At 45.2% G+C, this 18,809-nt stretch overlaps 1 protein-coding gene across 7 annotated transcripts in view; it reads right to left on the bottom strand.

Annotated features, from left to right (window-relative positions):
- The window catches only part of PRICKLE2 (prickle planar cell polarity protein 2), a 392,599-nt gene that overhangs the window by 106,827 nt on the left and 266,963 nt on the right, over positions 1-18,809 (bottom strand). Inside the window, exon 1 of one of the 7 annotated variants that reach the window (XM_086367031.1) lies at positions 16,229-16,783. The exons of 5 other annotated variants lie outside the window; for them this stretch is intronic. The gene's annotated coding sequence lies outside the window, so the exon portion shown is untranslated. Of the gene's footprint in view, positions 1-7,737; positions 7,865-16,228; positions 16,784-18,809 lie in introns of those variants that run through there. One more of the 7 variants, XM_086367034.1, reaches the window with a different exon arrangement.

Genomic DNA, 18,809 nt, shown 5'->3' with positions numbered 1-18,809 from the left:
AGTTGTGATCACAAGATGGAGGAGGAGCCAGCTCTGGGGAAGACCAGGGAGAGTTCTCCAGGCAGAGGAAAGGCAAGCAGAGGCTGTGGCATGGCGAAGGGTATGGAGTGAATGTCTCAGGAGGCCATGTGTGACCTCTCCTCCTCCACCACTGTCGGCATGGATGGTGGTGACCAAGGCGGCTGAGCCCCTGCCTGTACCGAAGCACTGTGATTTGGGGGAAGAGGCCATCTTAGTGCGTTGAAGGAAAGCTCTTCCTTTCTCCTGAATTCTCTTCGCCTTGGAATTCCTATCTCCCTGTCTTGATACCCAGACGTCAGCATATCCTGTTATTTGCAGCCTCACTGGCTCCTTCACCCCCCCATCTCCCCAGCCACAATACTGTGTTTTTCCTCTTTCTTGAAACACTCAGTCTGACTGAGGGACCCAGGCATGAACCTTGACACTTGCCATGTCTGGAAGCAAGATTTCTATCTCTGTGAGAAAGGAAGAACGGTTTCCTAATCAACACAGAAGCTCAAGGGCGGAGACCGTGACAGGGCCAGCTGGGTACGAGGCTGGTGCGAGTGCAGAGCCAAAACCCGCTGTCTGGCCCATCATACTCCCTGCCCTCTGTCTGGGCTCCAGCGGCTCTGGCCATCTGCACCAAGAGGAGATTATCCCTGCCAGGCGCTGCCCAACTTGGTACAGGATCATTTTTAGTGGCAGTTGTTTCCTCTAATACGTCAATTCATATTTCCATGAAGAAACATACATGGTGCCCTACTTTGGACTAATTTATCTTGGAATTTTTAGGCAGTGGAAACATTTTTTTTTTCTTTTAAATTAAGCCTCCTGGATGCCTTTTTGTATTATGAGTATCTCTGACCATAAAGAATATAACGTAACATAACCATAAAGAACATAAAGAAGGTTGGGAGGTGATCCCCAAGCTCCTGAGAAGGAACTGCAGAAGGGATGCAGGGCAGAGAACGATGCCAACACATGGAGGGGTGATGGGCAGCTGCAGCTCTGGGCAACTGTGACTCATTTAGTGGAGAAGCTATGGAAAATGGTCTAGAACATTCCTCACAGATGTCTTCCTATTAGAGAATCAAAGAGGCAGGGGTACTCACCCCCCACCCAATTCCCAACAGTCATTGGGTGAGAATTACACTTGGGCCCCTGTGGTGCACCCCACATGCAAAACAGGCAAGCTAGAGAGTGATAGTTCCTTTGGATGGAGGAACCATGGGTCAGAGGACTCTGAGAAGGTGAATGCCCAGGGGGAAGAGGGGACTGTCCCAAGTCTCTGCTGCACGCGGCTTCATTTATTAAACAACTAATCACTGTACATCTACTATATACTATGCATTCTGGTGGGTATTGTGAGGGATTAAAACAAAATAGTAAGAAGCCCCTGTGTGACTAGGACACAAAAATATAGTCACAGAGAGCTAGATTATAAATTTCAAAGTTCTTGTGAGGTTACTTAAGAGAAGGTGCTTATCTAGGAGACAGATGCTGAAAAACACACAGGTCAAGGATTATGCTTGTCATTTAATTTCAAAGGGTTGAGCAAAAATAAGAATATATGTGCATGCATTGTGTGCCTGTGCATGCAAAAAAGAGAAAGAGGGAGGGCGGGGGGAACAAGCAGCACAAAAGTGCCAAATGTTAGCAACAGACCTTTCTAGAAGGCTATCTGGAAGTTCATCATGCTATTCTTGTTAACTGTATACAACACTGCAGTTTTTCAAAATAAGTTTTGAAACACAGAAATAAAAAATTGAACGGTTTTGTGACTTTGTTGTTAGGTCAGTTATTAATAGAACACCTAGCACATGCTGGGCACTGGATACCATCTTGCTGAGTAGGAGGTTGCTAGGCAGAAAGAGAAAGAAGGAATACTCCTGACAGGTGGATAAAGGCATGCAGGTAAGAGAGATCAAGGTGCTATCAAGACACTGAGAGGAGTCTAAGATGGTGACAAGTCAGCAGGTGCAAGAGTACACATGCAACCCAAGTGAAGGAGTTTTCACTTTACTGTAAACATGTTCACAGGCCAGTGAGAAATCTGCCGACCAAACACACAGCTAGCTAATTCAGCATCATGATGAGTACTAAGAGCGAACCCTCAAGGGAAAGAGCTTGGCCACTGATGGTGTCTCCATGGCAACACTGCTACCTGCATCACTGCATCCATTAGGAAAGGCTGTGAGTGCCTAGAGAAGCTCTGATTTCCTGAGCTGCGTTCAGACCCACCGCCTTCCTAAGAAGCAACCAGAGAGATGGAATGGTTATGCCTGGACCAGTTCCTCCATTTCACTTGGTCCATATGTTCTGTGATTTTATGGCATGTACGTTTTTCCTTCATTGGGTGCTGAGCAGATCCAGTTCCAAGAGCTCCTCCTTTCCAGATGAGTCCCTCAGGGGAACAGTTTCTGAGGAAATGACTACACATTGTAACACTACAATTGTAACACTCCTCACCTCCTGACTTCAAAATGAGAATTGTAAGACTCCACAAAACACCTCTCCGTTTGCTTTTCTTTTCCATGCCACCTGCCAAAGGGCTTGTTCAGTCACTACCTCCTGTGTAGAAGAAGTTGGCTAACCCCATGGAGACCAAATCTGAAGCATTAAATGTCCCCTAAGTACTCAAAAATAGCATACTGTGACCGTGCAGTGAATTAAGATCTTGGAGGCACAGTGCCTTGGGTTCAAACCCTATCTCTGCCACTTCACTGAGTGGCTGTTAGGATTAAATAATACCTACAAGTGAAAGTGAAGTCGCTCAGTTGTGTCTGACTCTTAGCGACCCCATGGACTGCAGCCCACCTGGCTCCTCTGTCCATGGGATTTTCCAGGCAAGAGTACTGGAGTGGGGTGCCATTGTATTAAATAATACAGCTGGTATTTAATAATACCTTCACTATGCTGGCTATAGTGAAATCTGACTGGGCCAGTTTGCTAGGCCCTGTGCTATGTGTAGGGACAAAAAGTAAAACAAGTCAATAAAAATAGTCATGGTTCTTGTTTGCTAGAAGTTGATCTAGCCCCTACTAATATATTTTAGTTGGGATGGAAACAGATCAATGGAAAACAGATGGGTGGCAAACAAATGACTTCTGTAAGTCTTTATTAAACACCTAATATATACTTGAAGGTGTGCTGGACTGACGAAGGGAATTTGATTACCGTCTTTACCTAAGGCTTACTTATTTTACCATGCTTTTAACACTTCAAGGTCACAAAGATGACCTTAGTTTCTTACCAAGATACAATAAGGTAAACAGGCTTGGATAATGACCCTGGGACTAATCAAACACTTCTGAGCTTCCCATGCACTTTCAATTCGGGGAACTCTGTGAACTGCCAAAAATATCTACCAAGGTTCATCAGAGGAAGGGTTATTATTGCCATTTCACAGAAGGAGAAGGTGGTGCTTGGAGAAGCCAAGCACTGTGGCCGTTATTATTAAGCGTGCTGTGTCTAGAATGCCAAATCTTCTACTTTTCACCCTGAAGCAGGGCACATTGAGTCAGTTTGGTTCCAATTCTGGGGTGTGCTGTTTCTAACTTTCCTTTTGAAAAGGACATTTTTGGAGGGTACGCCAGGCTCTGTGCAAAACACTTTCCACGCGTTCTTGACTTAATCCTCACAGCACAGTAAGAGATGGAAATCAGTAATATCTTCCTCATTTTACAGATGGGGAAAACCAAGGCCCAAAGTGTTTCTGAAACTCACTTATGCTCCCACAGCCGAGAGACTACGAAACTGGAAACGCAAACCTGCACCGGCTAGGTTCCAGAACCCTTCACTGAACACCTGAGCGAGCGCCTGTTCGAGGCCCCAGCAGACGGGCTGCGCTGGTCCCCTAATCCATGTAAAACAAGCTGTGCTTTTCTCCCTGTTCACACAGAGGCCCCCAAATCACTGGCAAGTCATAGGAAATTCTTAAGTGGCTGCTTATTAATAACATTTTCAGTTTATATTAGCCTGCCTTTCATCCAGGGGAACTCAGCCAGCTCCATATACAGAGAACCTCTGCAATCCAGCCGTTTCTGGTGTGGACGGGGGCCAGCTGGCGAGAGCACCCCTCAGGGGCCTGGCTTGTGGGGATTCTGGCAATGGTCACACCCCTCAAAACTTGACAGGGGCCCTTTAATATCCGTGCTGAAGGGCTGGAGGCAGAGACTTCCCAGAAATCCACGTTCCTCCGTGAATGAGGCCAACGGCTCGAGATGACCCCAGTGGACTTGGGAAACAAGAGTGTCAAGAAATTGGGTGTTTACCAAGTACTGAGGCTGGAAGTGAAGCCCTGCCATTGAGATTGAGTTAGACACAACAGGGAAAGACGTTATTTTCAGGAGAGACCTGGCTTCAGTCAAGTCCAGGGGAAAAAACAAAACACATTTCTCAGGGTTTCCCACAACGGGGACAGACAAAAAATAAGAAAAAAAAAAAAAAGAGGCAAGATGCTGATTTCCCTTCTTCAAACCCGATCCGTGGAAAGGTTTATGTGGTTTTGTTATGGGCTACGACCAGTCCCCTCATTCTGCAGCAGCAAGGGGATGGAGGGAAGTACACAGAAAGAAAATAACACCTCCTGGTTTCATGTTTTACTGGAGAGAAGCCCTGGATGAATTGAATTCACATGGTCTACAGGAGTGAGACACTGAAAATATTTAAGAATCTGTTATATTCAGATTTGACAAGGTGATGGTGGAAGGATGTATGTCTCCTAGATGCGCCTCCCTCCCCCAAACTCAGGGGGTGCAGCAACGCCCTCGTGCTTCTGGCTGAGTTGATACAATGAACAGCAGCTCAGACTGTGGGCTTTCTTGGTGCACGAGATGAGGCTTGGTCACTTATCCATGAGCTCTACTCACTATTTCCACCTTTCCCTATCTGTCAGCATCACCTCCTGCTTGGGGTACAACAGCCTACTTATTCTTCCCTGTATCCACTCTTGCCTCTGTAGAATCTATTTTCTGTTTTGTTTTTAAAAACAATGGCGGTATCACTCAACTGCCCTGCTTAAAAAGCTCCACTGGCTTCCCATTACAATTAAAGCACATACTCCCTAACGTTGGCCTATGAGATCCAATATAAACTGGCCCCTTCCCGTCTCTCCAACTTCATTTTGTCCCACTGCCCCCCATCTTCTCTACTATGTTTCAGCCCCAATGACCTTTTAATTGTCCTCTGTGCCTGCATGTGTGCCAAGGCCATCCCTCTCTTAGGACCTCTGCAGTGGCTGTTTTACTGCCTGGAGCATCCTTCCCTGAGCTCCTTCTGAGCTGACCTATTTTTCATTATCCATGTAATTACTCAAAGGCACCTCCACCAAGAACCCTATGAAAAATAGCCCACTTTCCCTTCTCATTCACTCTTCATTCTATTATTCTTTAATTTTTTTCTTAACATTTGTCACTATCAGAAACTGCTTTACCTGTTGGTGGATCTATCAAATGTTTCTCCTACTATAACCTCCATAAGATCAAGGAGCTTATCTTGTAACCGTAACTCTAACCTAAAACAGTAAGTATTCAATCCAGCCTGGAATCTAGCTTGGTAGTTCTCAACTAGAGGCTGAACACTTTATGGGCATACAAAAAAGACAGAATCAGTGTGAAAAAAATTTTTTATATTCATTTTTTGGGATTACTGAAAATCTACATTATTACAATGATGCCAAAAATGGAAAGTGTGAGTCAACTATAAGATCAGTAGTACATCATCAAAACCACATCAAAGAAAGACTGTCTTCTTCTGGGATTAAAGAAGACACAGGAAAGCTAGGGCAGAGAATATATCCTGAGAATGACCAAGAATCATACTGTAACTGCCATGTAATGTAACTCGGCTAAGTGTACTGCAAAATGTCCAAAATCGGAAAGAATGCCTTGAATACAGAAAGACTGAAAAGCTGTAGTTTAACCTAAAGTAAATGTTCCAAAAACTTGCTGGAATTGTTCAGTTAATAATAAAAAGTATCTGAAACACAGAAGAAAGAAGTACTCCTGTGGCTTTGGCATCTGATATTCCAGACCTCAATTTACCCATCTATAAAATGGGAGAGAACCAGGTAATTCACTCCTTCCAGTTCCAGAGAGCTTTGTACAACTGTGAAATATTTGTATAGGGCATGAGGGATTTTTTCCAGTCCCCAGTTAACCTCAGGAGAGTTTCCTGGGTGAGTTTACAACCATCTACCATCCAATTCAGCACTTCTTATTAACTTTCAAGTGACTTAACATCTTTAAGAGTCTGATGAAAGCTGGGATCCTTTTCCTTAAAATGGTGAACATACATACATTCATAGTAAATGCTGCATTTAATTTCATAAAGTTTGTCAGTCTTTACTGTTCCTTTGGTGCTCATGGATTTCAAGTTAAAAACACCTGGTTTAGAGAACTGGCTAAGTGTAAAAGGTCTTCTCTGCTATTCCCCGCAGGCCCACAGACACTGCCTTATGTTTTGCAGATGTTCTATTTCTCACTCTCTGCGACGTTTGCTTTTAAAAATTCAAAATAGCACATGATATCATCCTGACCACGTAGGATGCTGAATCTCAGGCATTCAATGATACAGGCTGGAAGGCCATTTTTAAGGATGGCAAGGGCAAAGCACACTGGTGTTCAGGCAGTCCAACTGCCAAAATGAGCAGAAGGCAGGTTCAAGCTAGTCTGATCAAAACCTAGCCCGGTGATTAGGGCCGCTTTTCAACCTTTCAGAAGCCATTCAAGCAAGAACTCAAGCTCCTGCTGCTGAGACAGGAACAAGGGAATTCTCTGCTCTACACTCTACGTTTTCACCCTGCTTCCGGTGTTTCAGTGTGGTGGCCCAACCTGCACAGGAAGCAGGGGGAGGGGCTTAGGCTAGGTGGGGGATCCACTGTCACAATTGGTGGCAAGCTTCTAGTCCCGACAGGCTCTCCAGCTGACTTCTGCGATGTGACCTCAAATGCAAGTAGGAGACTTGGGCAGTAATTTACATGAATTCCTGAATCCTGAGAGCTAAGCTGTCAGGAGAGGACATCAGCTGGCAGCAGCACAGTGAGCCAACAGCAGCCTCTGCATGTGTGCTGGCCACCTGGCCCCTGGCTGAGCTGCCAAGAGGCTGCCTACAGGAAACAGTCCCTTGGATAGCAGGTACTCTTCTGGGACCATCAGAGCAGGAAAGCTGGATAAAGAGCCTACATCACTTGTAATGAAAAGTGACAGGAGCCGTAAGAATGGCCACCATGTTAATCAGAACAACAGGATGTAAGTCGCAGAGAAATAAAAACACTCTATTAAAACTTTAAAAATTCAACTAACTGAAACTTTCAATAAGCTTGTAGGTCCATCCACTTTAGGGGAGGAAGAATAAAACAACACAGAGTAAGTAGAAAATAAAATGTCTTTTTAGCATGCCTAAGAATTAATAGGTGAAAGAAAGTGAAAGTGAAGTCACTCAGTAATGTCCAACTCTTTGCTACATCATGGACTGTAGCCTACCAGGCTCCTCCATCCATGGGATTTTCCAGGCAAGAGTACTAGAGTGGGTTGCCATTTCCTTCTCCAGGGGATCTTCCTGACCCAGGGATCGAACCTGGGTCTCCTGCATTGCAGGCAGACGCGTTATTAATAGGTGGTTGGTATTTATTCACCAAACTGAAAGAATCAACTTCCAGGCAGTGTCCAAGAGGAGACATAGCATGTACGTTCAATCTCTCGGGGGCAACTACAACTGATCCATATAGGCTACCTGAGTCCTGGGTTGAGGAGTAGTCTGAGGCTGTGCTGGAGCTCGACAAAGAGTGTGGAGTGTCATCAGGGAGGTCCACGATGGACAAAGGTGTGCAGGTGCCAGGCATGTGCCAACTCCTAGTGTGCTGGGACATTGAGAATGCAGGTCAAACACGGGTACATATGCAAGGAAGAATACATTTCCCCACTCAGGATTTCCTCTGTCATTCAAACAGAAGCTTCTAGAAGAATAATAAGGAGGCACCCCTTAAAGGAAGAAAGCAGACATCTGTTTATCCTGCCAGATCACAGCCTGGGGTCCAGCAAGGGGGGAGACAGCAAACTCAGATGATGTTCACAATCAACCCACAATCAATCCACTTGCAGGAAATTCGTGTTCAGGATAATAACTTATATGGCTGCCATATCCTCAATCACAAGACACAGTTGGGTAACTGTGCTCTTCCTATTAAGGCAGAAGAGTAATTGGATATATTGTCCAAATTTGCAAAAACAAGATTGAAAATGAACTGGGATCTAATTCTAAACAGCCAGAAATTTAGCTAACCAGAACCTCCCACTCCTCTTAGCTGACACTTTCATTTCCTAGTTGAACAACCCAAGACAACAGCAATAAATACCTGTGCTTTTCAAAATTTCACAAATCATTTGATTTGAATTAATATAAAATGAAACAGTACTTTTTTCCCCTTAAAAACAATACCGTCTCAATTGGGAACCACCAACTTCTTACCATTTCAGGTGTCCTAAACACTTATAAATATAGAGATCACCAAAGTGTCCTAAATGTTTATAAACATACAGATCATAGAAATAAATGTATGTATTCATATGGTATGTTTGTAAAACACATGTGACTTCCAAGATGGTCCACACCTATCATTTCTACAAGTTGTGGAAGCTTCAGAATCAAGTGATTTAATTCAAATTTCAGCTTGGCCATTTACTAGCTATGTGACATTAGGCAAGTTACTTAACATCTCTGTGCTTAGCATCTATAGAATGCATAACAGACCCCATCTCGCAAGGTTATCATAAGATATAACACATAAAATTGTGAACATGAGCCATAAAAAGGAACAAAATTGTGCCTCTGCAGAGATGCGGATGGACTTAGAGACTGTCACACAGAATGAAGTCAGAAAGAGAAAAACAAATACCATATATTAACACATATATGTGGAATCTAGAAAAATGGTAGAGATGTACTTATCTGCAAAGCAGAAATAGAGACACAGATATAGAGAACTAATGTATGGATACCAAGGAGGGAAGAGGGGAGGTGGGATGGACTGGGAAAGTGGGATTGACATGTATACACTACTATGTGTAAAACAGATAACTGTACCACAGTGTATAGCACTGGGAACTCCACTCAGAGCTCTGCGGTGACCTAAATGAAAGAAAATCCCCCAAACAGGGGATGTGTGTGTATCTGATTTATGTAAAGCTGATTTACTTTGCTGTTCAGCAGAAACACAACATTGCAGAGCAACCCATGCTTTAATAAAAAAAATTTTTTTTTAAAGACTTAAAAAATAGTGAGCATGGTGCTGGGCACATAGTAAGCAATTAACTGTTAGTCATTAATTATTTATTACTCCACAGAAGGAGAAACTGAGTCACAGAGCAGCTAAGTGATCTCTTTCAGGTTCAATCCAATAAACAATGACACAACTGGGACTCGAACCTGGGCCTTCTGAACGCAGTCCAATCTCCTCTCCTGTGGAGTCCTCTGTGCTTGTGACACAGGTGGCCGAGAAGCAGCAGCACCGGCATCACCAGAGAGCTGGCTACAAGTGCAGAATCAGCAACACCCCCAGGTGCATGTACGACGCACTGGAGAGTCCTGGGCTCAGGCACTGAGGAGGATGCGTGTACAGAACACAGCCCGAAGGGCTTCCGAGAGTGACCGAGCGGCACCGAGGGATGCAGACACCCCCCAACCCGCTCCCCACCGAACTAAACATCTGAAACATCCAAAGGTCAGAGGCTTTTGCAGGAAGCTCCAAGTGGCTCTCTGGAGGGCTACTGCTTTTCATATTCCAGCGCATATTCACAACACACAGAGGTCAGGGCCAGATATAAAACCTGACCTTTTAGTTCTCCGCCCAAGAGCAGCCACTGGAGCAAATCGCACACCTCCACCGACAAGGCTGAATTCCCTCTGAAAGTTCACACTCATCAAGGTCAGTGCCAGAAGACAATTTACAGATCACCTAATCCAGGGCCTTTATTTTAGGGAGAGAAGAACTGAGGCTCAGAAAGGGGAAACACACATTGTAGTTAGGACCTGAAGAGCTCACGATGAGGGGATCCAAAGCCTACAAGCCTGGCCTCTCTCTTTGGACTCAACTCGGCTCGCAGCAGATCTGCCCACACTCTGTTTAGTCCAACAGAAGGGCTGCTTCCATTTGCCCAGAGCTTTCACTCCTCATCAGAGTGTGTCTTACCAACTTCCCAACAAACCTCACACTTCCATTCTAAAAGCCACATTCAGAGCTGGCGATGAAGAAGCCACTCTGTTCTGTCTTGTGCCTGACACAGTCTCTTGGATATTGCCGATTTTATCAAAAGATCAAGCAAAAGGATTTCTGAAATCTAGAAAAATGGTACAGATGGGTCTATTTCCAGGGTAGATGCAGACATAGCGTCTCTATTCCCACCCTGGAAACAGATGCGGGCATAGAGCATGGACGTGGACACAGTGGGGAAGGGGGAGGGGGACACACTGGTAGAGTAGACTGACATATATCCACCACATGTGTCAAATAGCTACCAGTGGAAGCTGCTGCACAGCACAGGAAGCTCAGCTCTGTGCTCCGTGATGACGGAGAGGGGTGGGATGGGAGAAAGGTCTAGGAGGGAGGGGACGCATGTGTACATTTAGCTGAGTCACTTCACTGTACAGCAGAAAATAATACAATGTTGGAAAATAATGATATTCCAATTTAAAAAAATCAATCAATGGCTACATAATGAGGTATTTCTCACGTTAGGGTTCCACAGATACAAGATTTAAAAGGCAAAGAAAAAACATTCATAATACTTTATAGTAAAAAGTGTAAGGAGACCCAGAATGGTGGGCCTCATTCAGGCTTTGACGATGACCATCCTGGGTTTGAATTCCAGCTTTATTCTTTCTTCTCTGCATAAAGTAGGGCAAGTTATTTAACTTTTTGGAGCCTTGGTTTCTCTCTTACTAAATGGAGTTAATAATATCTAGCTGTGTAACTGCTGCAAGGATTAACAAGGTATGGAAACCATCCTTCACATCAACTAGAATATGGTAAGTGTTCAGCCTATGATACCTACTACCTTTGCCATACATTCACACAAGCACAAAACTATTTCAGACACGTAGACACCCATAACATACATTGACATATACACTAACAGCTACCCTGAAAAATATCTGACCTGGTGACCACAGAAAATACAGCTGTTTCTCAGTTGAGTCCTGGAACTTTCACGAACAAGAATCTCTGAGGACTCAAAACTGATGAATGGATGCCAAGAAAAGAGCTGGAAAAATGGCATCCTGCCCAGTTGAAATGAAATGCTAAGAATTCTTGTCCCAGTTAATTTTAACCCTGGATGGGGCTGGATCCTATTTGTAAGGTTTAATATTTAAAAACCAAGAAGGGGTGGGGGAGCTGAAGTCAATGGTGCTCCCAGTGCAAGACAAATGGAGACAACTCAAATCCCCATCTACCGTGAGACAGGCACAGAGCTGACTGTAAAAGGTGCCCCACCTTGGTTCCATCTCTGCCTCCCATCCCAGGTTCCCTCCAGTGCCCCAAGATGGTTTATACACGAATGCCAGAACCAGGAAGAACAGGGGTTCCCAGAAATCACCACTATCCCTTCTTCCTAGAGGTCATCCCACTGTCCTGAGTGACCGACTCTGGTTACGCTTTCTCCAACAAGGCCAGCAGCCCTGACTCCCCTGAGGTCTCCACTTCCAACCAGTGATGCTTCTGGATTCTGTGCTCCAGGCAGTGTTTTGCATTCTCTTCCATGTCAGCTCTCATGAAACTTGAGTCTTCAGTTCAACTGACTTGATCCTGATGGACTTTACAACCAAATACGTGCTGAAGTACAGGCTACACACCCACCAAGGAGGCTGGCTGGCTCGTACTGTACTAAAAACTGTGCTCTCTTGAATAAATGCACTTTTAAAAATAGGCCATGGTGCTCTGGTGGAAAACACTTGCTGTGCTGAGCCCCATATAGGGTTTTAGAATCTAACATGGCAAATGGTTGCATTACGGATTCTGTGGGTTCCCCCCATGGCTCAGTGGTAAAGAATCCAGCTGCAAGGCAGGAAATGCAGCAGATTCGGCTTCAAGCCCTGGGTGGGGAAGATCCCCTGGAGGAGGAAATGGCAACCCTCTTCAGTTTTATTGCCTAAAAAATCCCATGGACAGAGGAGCCTGATGAAGTACAGTCCAAAGCGTCGGACACGACAGAGAGACCGAGCATGGATCCTGTAGGACAGATGGGGACGGGCATTTCTAGCTGAAGTGGAACACAGGTGCTTGTCTTCTGGGCTGTGACGTCACCCAAAGGGAACTTCGGCTTAGCACATTCATGCTGGTTTGGAGACTGCTCTGATATTCTCCCAGCTGCTTCCTGCTCTCCCTTCCTCCTGACTCCTTCATCCAATCTCTCTAATCTCTGTCTTCACAAACAACAGCACCCCCTACCCCGCAACCCGCCTTTTTTCTTTCCTTCCACCTTCTTTCTCCCTCTGCCTCGTCCCCAGGGAAATAATGGAAGAAGACTGCTTCTGGATTTCAGACTCTGAACAAAGAACTGCTCAAACAGCGTGCCAAAGAGGCAAGAAAGCCAAGTCTCCAAAGTCAACTAGCCAGGTCCCCAGTGGAGACGCTCGGAGACTCATGATGCTGGGGTCTCAATGTCATCTTATCCAGTATTTTCTCCCCTGCTTCATTCAAATACGCCCAAACCACCCCCACCCCCACCACCCCCACACACATCCTACACACACACATGGACAATGTATAAGAATGAGCACATTTCATGAACAATCTTTTCAGATGAGGAAAAGAGCAAAGTGGCAAATGTCAGCCAAGAGCATAAATGAGGGAAACAGATTTTGCCAATGCCTAGACCTCCAGCTTCTTAACTGGCAACAGTTCATGGTCACCAGCAATGACCTATTATAAGCATGACAATCAAGGAGGGTATGAAAAGAGAAAGGTTTTAGTAGGTCTTCAAGCACAAAAGAAAAGCCCTTACCCAAATGTCACCTAGCATTACTGTCTGACGGACAGAGCATTTTCACTCTTGGGTGTTGGAAAACAACAGAGAAGAGAGAAGATCATGTTTCCGGCTTCTAAAGAGAGAGGTTCCTGCTAATTCAAGACCAGCAGTACGTAAGGGAGGAAAAAAGCCCTGCTCAGACTCAGCGCCTTTGCAATCCACGTGTAGCAGAAGCAACACTAGACTGGGTACCAGGGCTTGTCACCAGCTGTGTCACTGAGGGTAAGTGATGTTCCCTCTCTGGCCTTCCATCTCCTCTGTCGAATGAGTATGAAAACTACTGCTCCCTGGGGTTCACAGGTTCGGATTCAATAGGAAATGTCAAAGTCATCAGCCCCAGAAGGAAACCAAGTTGAGCACCTCATAGGAGCCAGGAACTGGGCAAAGGCAGTGCTGCCCCCATTCCCCAGCAAGCCCATGAGTCCCACTGAGTCAGGGAAATTTATGCCTAAGTTTTATATGAGGAAATCAAAGTTCAGAAAGCTCAAGCTACTCTCCTAAGATCACACATACAATCAGGAGGCAATGGAGGGAGGCTATCATTAAGGGAGAACTATGATTTTCTATGCAAGACACAACTGGAGTGATCAATTCCCAAGTCTGAGTTTCTGCAGAAAGAACTTCAAGCCAGACTCCTCTGACTGTAAAGGAGTCACTTGTAAGTGTCCTTCAGACCTCTGCGTTGGAGTTCCAGTTTATCTACGTTTAAAAGAAAGATGCTGAAAGAATAGGGAGAAACGGTTATCAAGCTGCATGACTGAAGTATGCTCACCAGCAGGACAGAGGAAGGGCAAAAATCTAGGAAAGATGGATGGTGTATATCGACACAAGTCAAGGGCAGATGCCTAGGTCACAGGAAGGTAGGGTAGGGAGTACCATTCTTTTCCCTTAACAGCCGATGCATAAGCTAACGTCACCAATATGATGGCGTAAATGAAGCCATGGAACTTCCAAGGAGCCATTCATCAGGTGAAGAATGTATTCAAAGGCCTCCCTTTGATGCTTCGTTTCTGCACTGCACAGAAAGAAGAAAGAAAAGGCAGGCCTCCTACACATGCAATGTTGGATCAGAAGACACATATGCACAGAAACCCAGAAGTGCATAGATTCTAATTTGGATACTCTAATGGTCTACATGAGACTTGTCGGCAGTCAAACAAGAGAACTTCTTTAAAGGTGCCTGAGCCCCAGCAGATGAGATGATTTTCATCATAGCATCAGGTCACTTCTAGCTCTGCAAAATACAGCAGACAGACAATACACTTTATTATGTCAACTCAGTCAGTAGGGTGGGAAGTGGCTTTGAGTGGGAATGGTTTGGGACATTACAGTGATTGAAGATGGCACCTTTGCTGCTGGCTGAACCTCTCTGCATGCAAATGGATGTGAGCATACTGTCTTTTCAGTGGGTTGTCTTTTTTTTTTAGCAACTACACTTATTAAAATGATGATAAAAAGCTAACGATGACAACAGTAACAACAGTAATAGCTAACTTTCACTGGACATTTACTATGTAGCTAGCTAGCACTGTGCTAGGTGCTTTCCTATGTCACCTCATCCTTACACCTGCCTGTTGGTTCTATTGCTCTTCTCATTACATGAGCAGGAAACAATATTCAGAAAGGTAGCTCAAGTATTTTCACCTCTTTCTGAATCCAGAGTCTGAGTCCTTGATGATAAACATCATACCCTACTGCCTAACTGCGAAATTCCCTGTTCATTCCTCAAGCTTCCGTGAATGCACCTTCCTTCCAATATTTCTCTCCCCACCCCCCCACATTGCATGGTGAACCTTTACAAACCTGCCATTTCAAACAATGCTATTTTACCATTTCTGGCGGCCCCACGATTGTTTACAGGCTGTAATGTCTGATGGAGCCAACATGTTTTAATTTTCACATTTAAAAAAAAGAGAGAAAGAATTTCCAAGGGGAAAGAACATTTGACGGAAAGTCAAAACCTTTACAAGCACTCAAGGAGGCATTAAAATCCAAATTTCCAAAATACAGTAATTCTGTTAAAAGTTGTGACTTGCTCTGGGGCCCAAGGGGACACTCATCCTGACCCATCTGTGAAAGCCATCAGCAGCCAGGAAGCCTTCTGGAAAACGGGATTAGAGTAGCCAATTCAGCCTCCAGCAAGGAGGCCAGGCTGCTTCATTTAGTTTAAGTCTCCCTGAGATGGTTTAAAACACTCTCTGGGAAGAGATATTCAAGCAAAGCAAATTGCAGCCTTGCAAGCTGCAGCTCTGGTACAAGACAGGCCTTGTCTACAGAGTCATAGCACACTGGAGCCCTCCCCCGACTGGCCATGGATGCGCTGACTAGAAGCAGAACTCTCCGGGGAAATCGCATACATGGGGAAGTTATACAAGAGCCACGCCTGGACCAGCGGATGGCATCACAGCTGGTACAGACCACTTTCCCCCTGTCATCTGGCCCAGCCCGGATTATTTATGGCTCATAAAAGCCCCATCAGACCTCAGCACATTCTAAGACAACATAACAACAACAACAAAAAAAATAGGATTAAAAATCTGTCTTTCATCACCAAGACCTTCATGGCAGATGAGGGATGCTGTGATTGGCTTTGGGGAAACCGAGAGCTGAGGAGAGCTCACTGTGAACACTCCACTCTGAAACCCAATGTAGAGAACACACTGAGTCATGTGTTTCAGCCGGGCTGTGCGGTCATATTCTGGAGCTCTGTCACCATTTCTAATCTGAAAGCACTAGCTAAAATTAAACCTAAATAATTCCAGCGCCATTTCTTCGCCTGGAAGTCTCACTTAAGTCTTCATTTCCCAGAGCCTCTAATGGTTTCTGACATCCTGAGCCAAAATGCAAGCACACAGCCAGGTGTGTGCTTGGTTTTTAAACCCTCTCCCCTTTTAGTATTATTATTTTTTTAAGGACAGCTGCACTTCTTTTACAGAAAAGCTGCCTCTAAAGCACTAAGACTTAAGTGATTCTTCAGGACTCCCTAGAACTGTGAAATGTCACTGTGCAATTGAGTTTTCCAATAAGCATGATAAGGGCAAAGGTGCCAGAGGACCACAGAAAACAGCCTCGCCACCAAGATAACAGAGCCCTGATATCCTGCCCACCCCCCATGCAAAGCCTCTAGATCTAGCCTTCTCATCCTTCCTAGAAAATACACTGTTGTTCAATTCGTGAATTCCAACAAATTTCTTACCTACCTCAAGGGAGAGTTAAATTCCCAGTCTGGATAGAAGCTTCCGCCAGACCCTCTGAGCTTGTCAATTGCCCCAATTCACTTTTCCCCTGAGTCTGGCTCCTAAGAAGGCAAGCAGGACGGCAGGCAGCCAAAGCATCTTTTTCTGGAAACCCTTTTCCAAATCAGGACCCTTCCTGAGGCCAGCAGCAGCAGGAGCGGAGCCCGCGGTGCTCTTCCTTCGCTCACAGAAACAGCACTGCTGGATTCAGACCCTCCTGGGATCCACCAGGCAGGGGAAAAAGTGTGACTTCTTCTCTCCCTTCGGATCCGTTCGCCTTCGCGAGAACCCCAGTTTCATATGAACTCCCCTTCTTCACGACAATCTGCAGGAAGTCACAGACCCCAGCTTCAGCGTCACCAGCTGATCCTGAGCCAGACCTGGGGGCAACCAGTCAGCTGGTCGCGGAGCTCAAGACACAGAACCAGGAACTGTGCAGCTCCGCCGAGAAATACTAATAACTGTCGGCGGAGCTGCTGGTGGTGCCGAAGTCGCTGTTGCAGTGCTCGCATCCTCCGCATGCTAATGAAGCCGTGACGTCAGCAAGTCAGTCACGGCATCTGGATGTCCCGTCCCCTCTGCCCAGCGCTGAGATTTATTTACATGTAAATTAGCCTCGCCTTCCAAATCAATAATCCCCAAGCCAGGAAGGACGAAGAAAGCCTTTGCTGGATGCAAACGCCCCAGCAACACAACCTCCAAAGGGGTACAAAAATATCACATAGGAGAAGAGAGGCTTTAAAGATGCACACCTTTTTTTTTTGTTGTTTTTTAAAGGCTGTGCTCTTATGTGCCAGGGACCAGATCTGGGCACAGTTATGAACCTGAGCGCCTGTTTCAGATTATGTGCTGCATCAACGCAGGGTGCAATCAGAGCTCTCCCCCAACCCCAATTGTCTCTACTTTCTTTTTCTTTCTCTTCTCTCTCCAACTTTCATTTCAGAGAATTTTCTGGCTTGGGGCTATGTCATCCTTGAATGTTTGTGCACCTTGAGATAAAACACAAATGACTGCTTTCCTCAAGTGCCTGGCTGTTGGACTGGCCACTCTGTCAAGCCTGACCCCAGCGCCAAGTAAGTATGAGAGATGACAAACCAGAAAGCTTCCCAGACGCTTCTGAGGGCCACTGGAACCTCAGAAAGCACAACTTTCATCTCTCCACTTTTCACACTAGGAAAGTGAGGTTCTGGATGGAGAAGCAGCTTTTCCAGGGCCACAGAGGGATTCCAGCAAGGATGGGCCAGAATACACATTTCCTGGACTTTAGTCTACAGCTCTGTTAAAGACCTTTGGGTCTTCAATCTCCATCTTTTTGTACCAACAAAGAGGCCTATCCAAACAGTCAGGAAGAAAGAATTTTATAGTACTGGATAGCCCTGGGTTTAAATCCTGACTTTGCTTCCTGCTAGACTTTGCTTCCACACTTAGGGTCTACAGTTTCTTCATCTGTACCATCCTTTTATTCAATAAATATTTTCTGAGTACCTACTCTGTGCCATGAATACGTTTTTTAAAACTTTATAGTATGTATGTGAATAGTGTATGTATGGGTATAGGTACATGTTTGCTCTAATTCAATAAAGTAAAAATACTGGGTGGAAATGTGGCAAGGACTAACACAATTACCAGCAACGGTAAATATGGAGAAGTAAAGTGAAAGTCTCTCAGTCGTGTCCGACTCTTTGTGACCCCATGGACTGTAGCCTGCCAGGCTCCTTTGTCCATGGAATTCTCCAGGCAAGACTACATGAGTGGGTAGCTGTTCCCTTCTCCAGGGGATTTCCCAACCCAGGAATCTAACCAGGGTCTCCTGCATTGCAGGTGGATTCTTTAACAGCTGAGTGACCAGGGAAGTCTAAATATGGAGAAGGAAATGGCAACTCACTTCAGTATTCTTGCCTGAAAAACCCCATGGACAGAGAAGCCTGGCAGGTTCTAGTTCATGGGGTTGCAAGGAGATGGACATGACTGAGTGACCAAGCACAACAGTAAGTAACAGTTATTTCTGATATTTTGGGTAAAGTTAAAAAAAAAAAAAAAAGCACTAAGCTTTTCCTTCCACTGGGCTGGCCATTGTATCTCTTCTCCGAGTATCCCTAGTCCTCTTTTATTGTTTAAAATCAATTGTTCTTTCAGTGCTGTCTAGGCAGTAAGCTGGACTCTGTGCCTGCAATGGGATGCACTGTGGGGTTCTCAGGTGGAGGTGAGGGAGGAGCTAGGGAGAGGTGTATTCCATCATGCAGAAGCGTCCCTGTGGACAAAGCAGCCAGCACAGCTCCTTGCCCACACTCTCCATGCCCCTGCCTGGAGAACCCACCCCCATGAGCTCTGCCCTTCCAGCTGGAGTTCCTGAAGCTTCAAATGAATCTCTTTGTCGGATATGAGGAAGTTAAATTGTGTCTTTTGTTATACATAATTGTATTAATAATGCTTAATAACTTATTTCAAATTGCTTCTCTCTGCTTCACAGAAAACCTTTCATGGTGAAAATTGTGGGACCTGGAAAAACTTTTTACTAATAGAAACTGAATACAAGCCAATGAGT

Source organism: Bos grunniens, chromosome 22 (assembly GCF_055505025.1).
Source record: "Bos grunniens cultivar Pamir isolate PY7600 chromosome 22, Bosgru_T2T1.0, whole genome shotgun sequence".
Classification (NCBI taxonomy): Eukaryota; Metazoa; Chordata; class Mammalia; order Artiodactyla; family Bovidae; genus Bos; species Bos grunniens.
The sequence above is the reverse complement of the archived record's forward strand: the minus strand, read 5'-3'. Positions and strand labels throughout refer to the sequence as shown.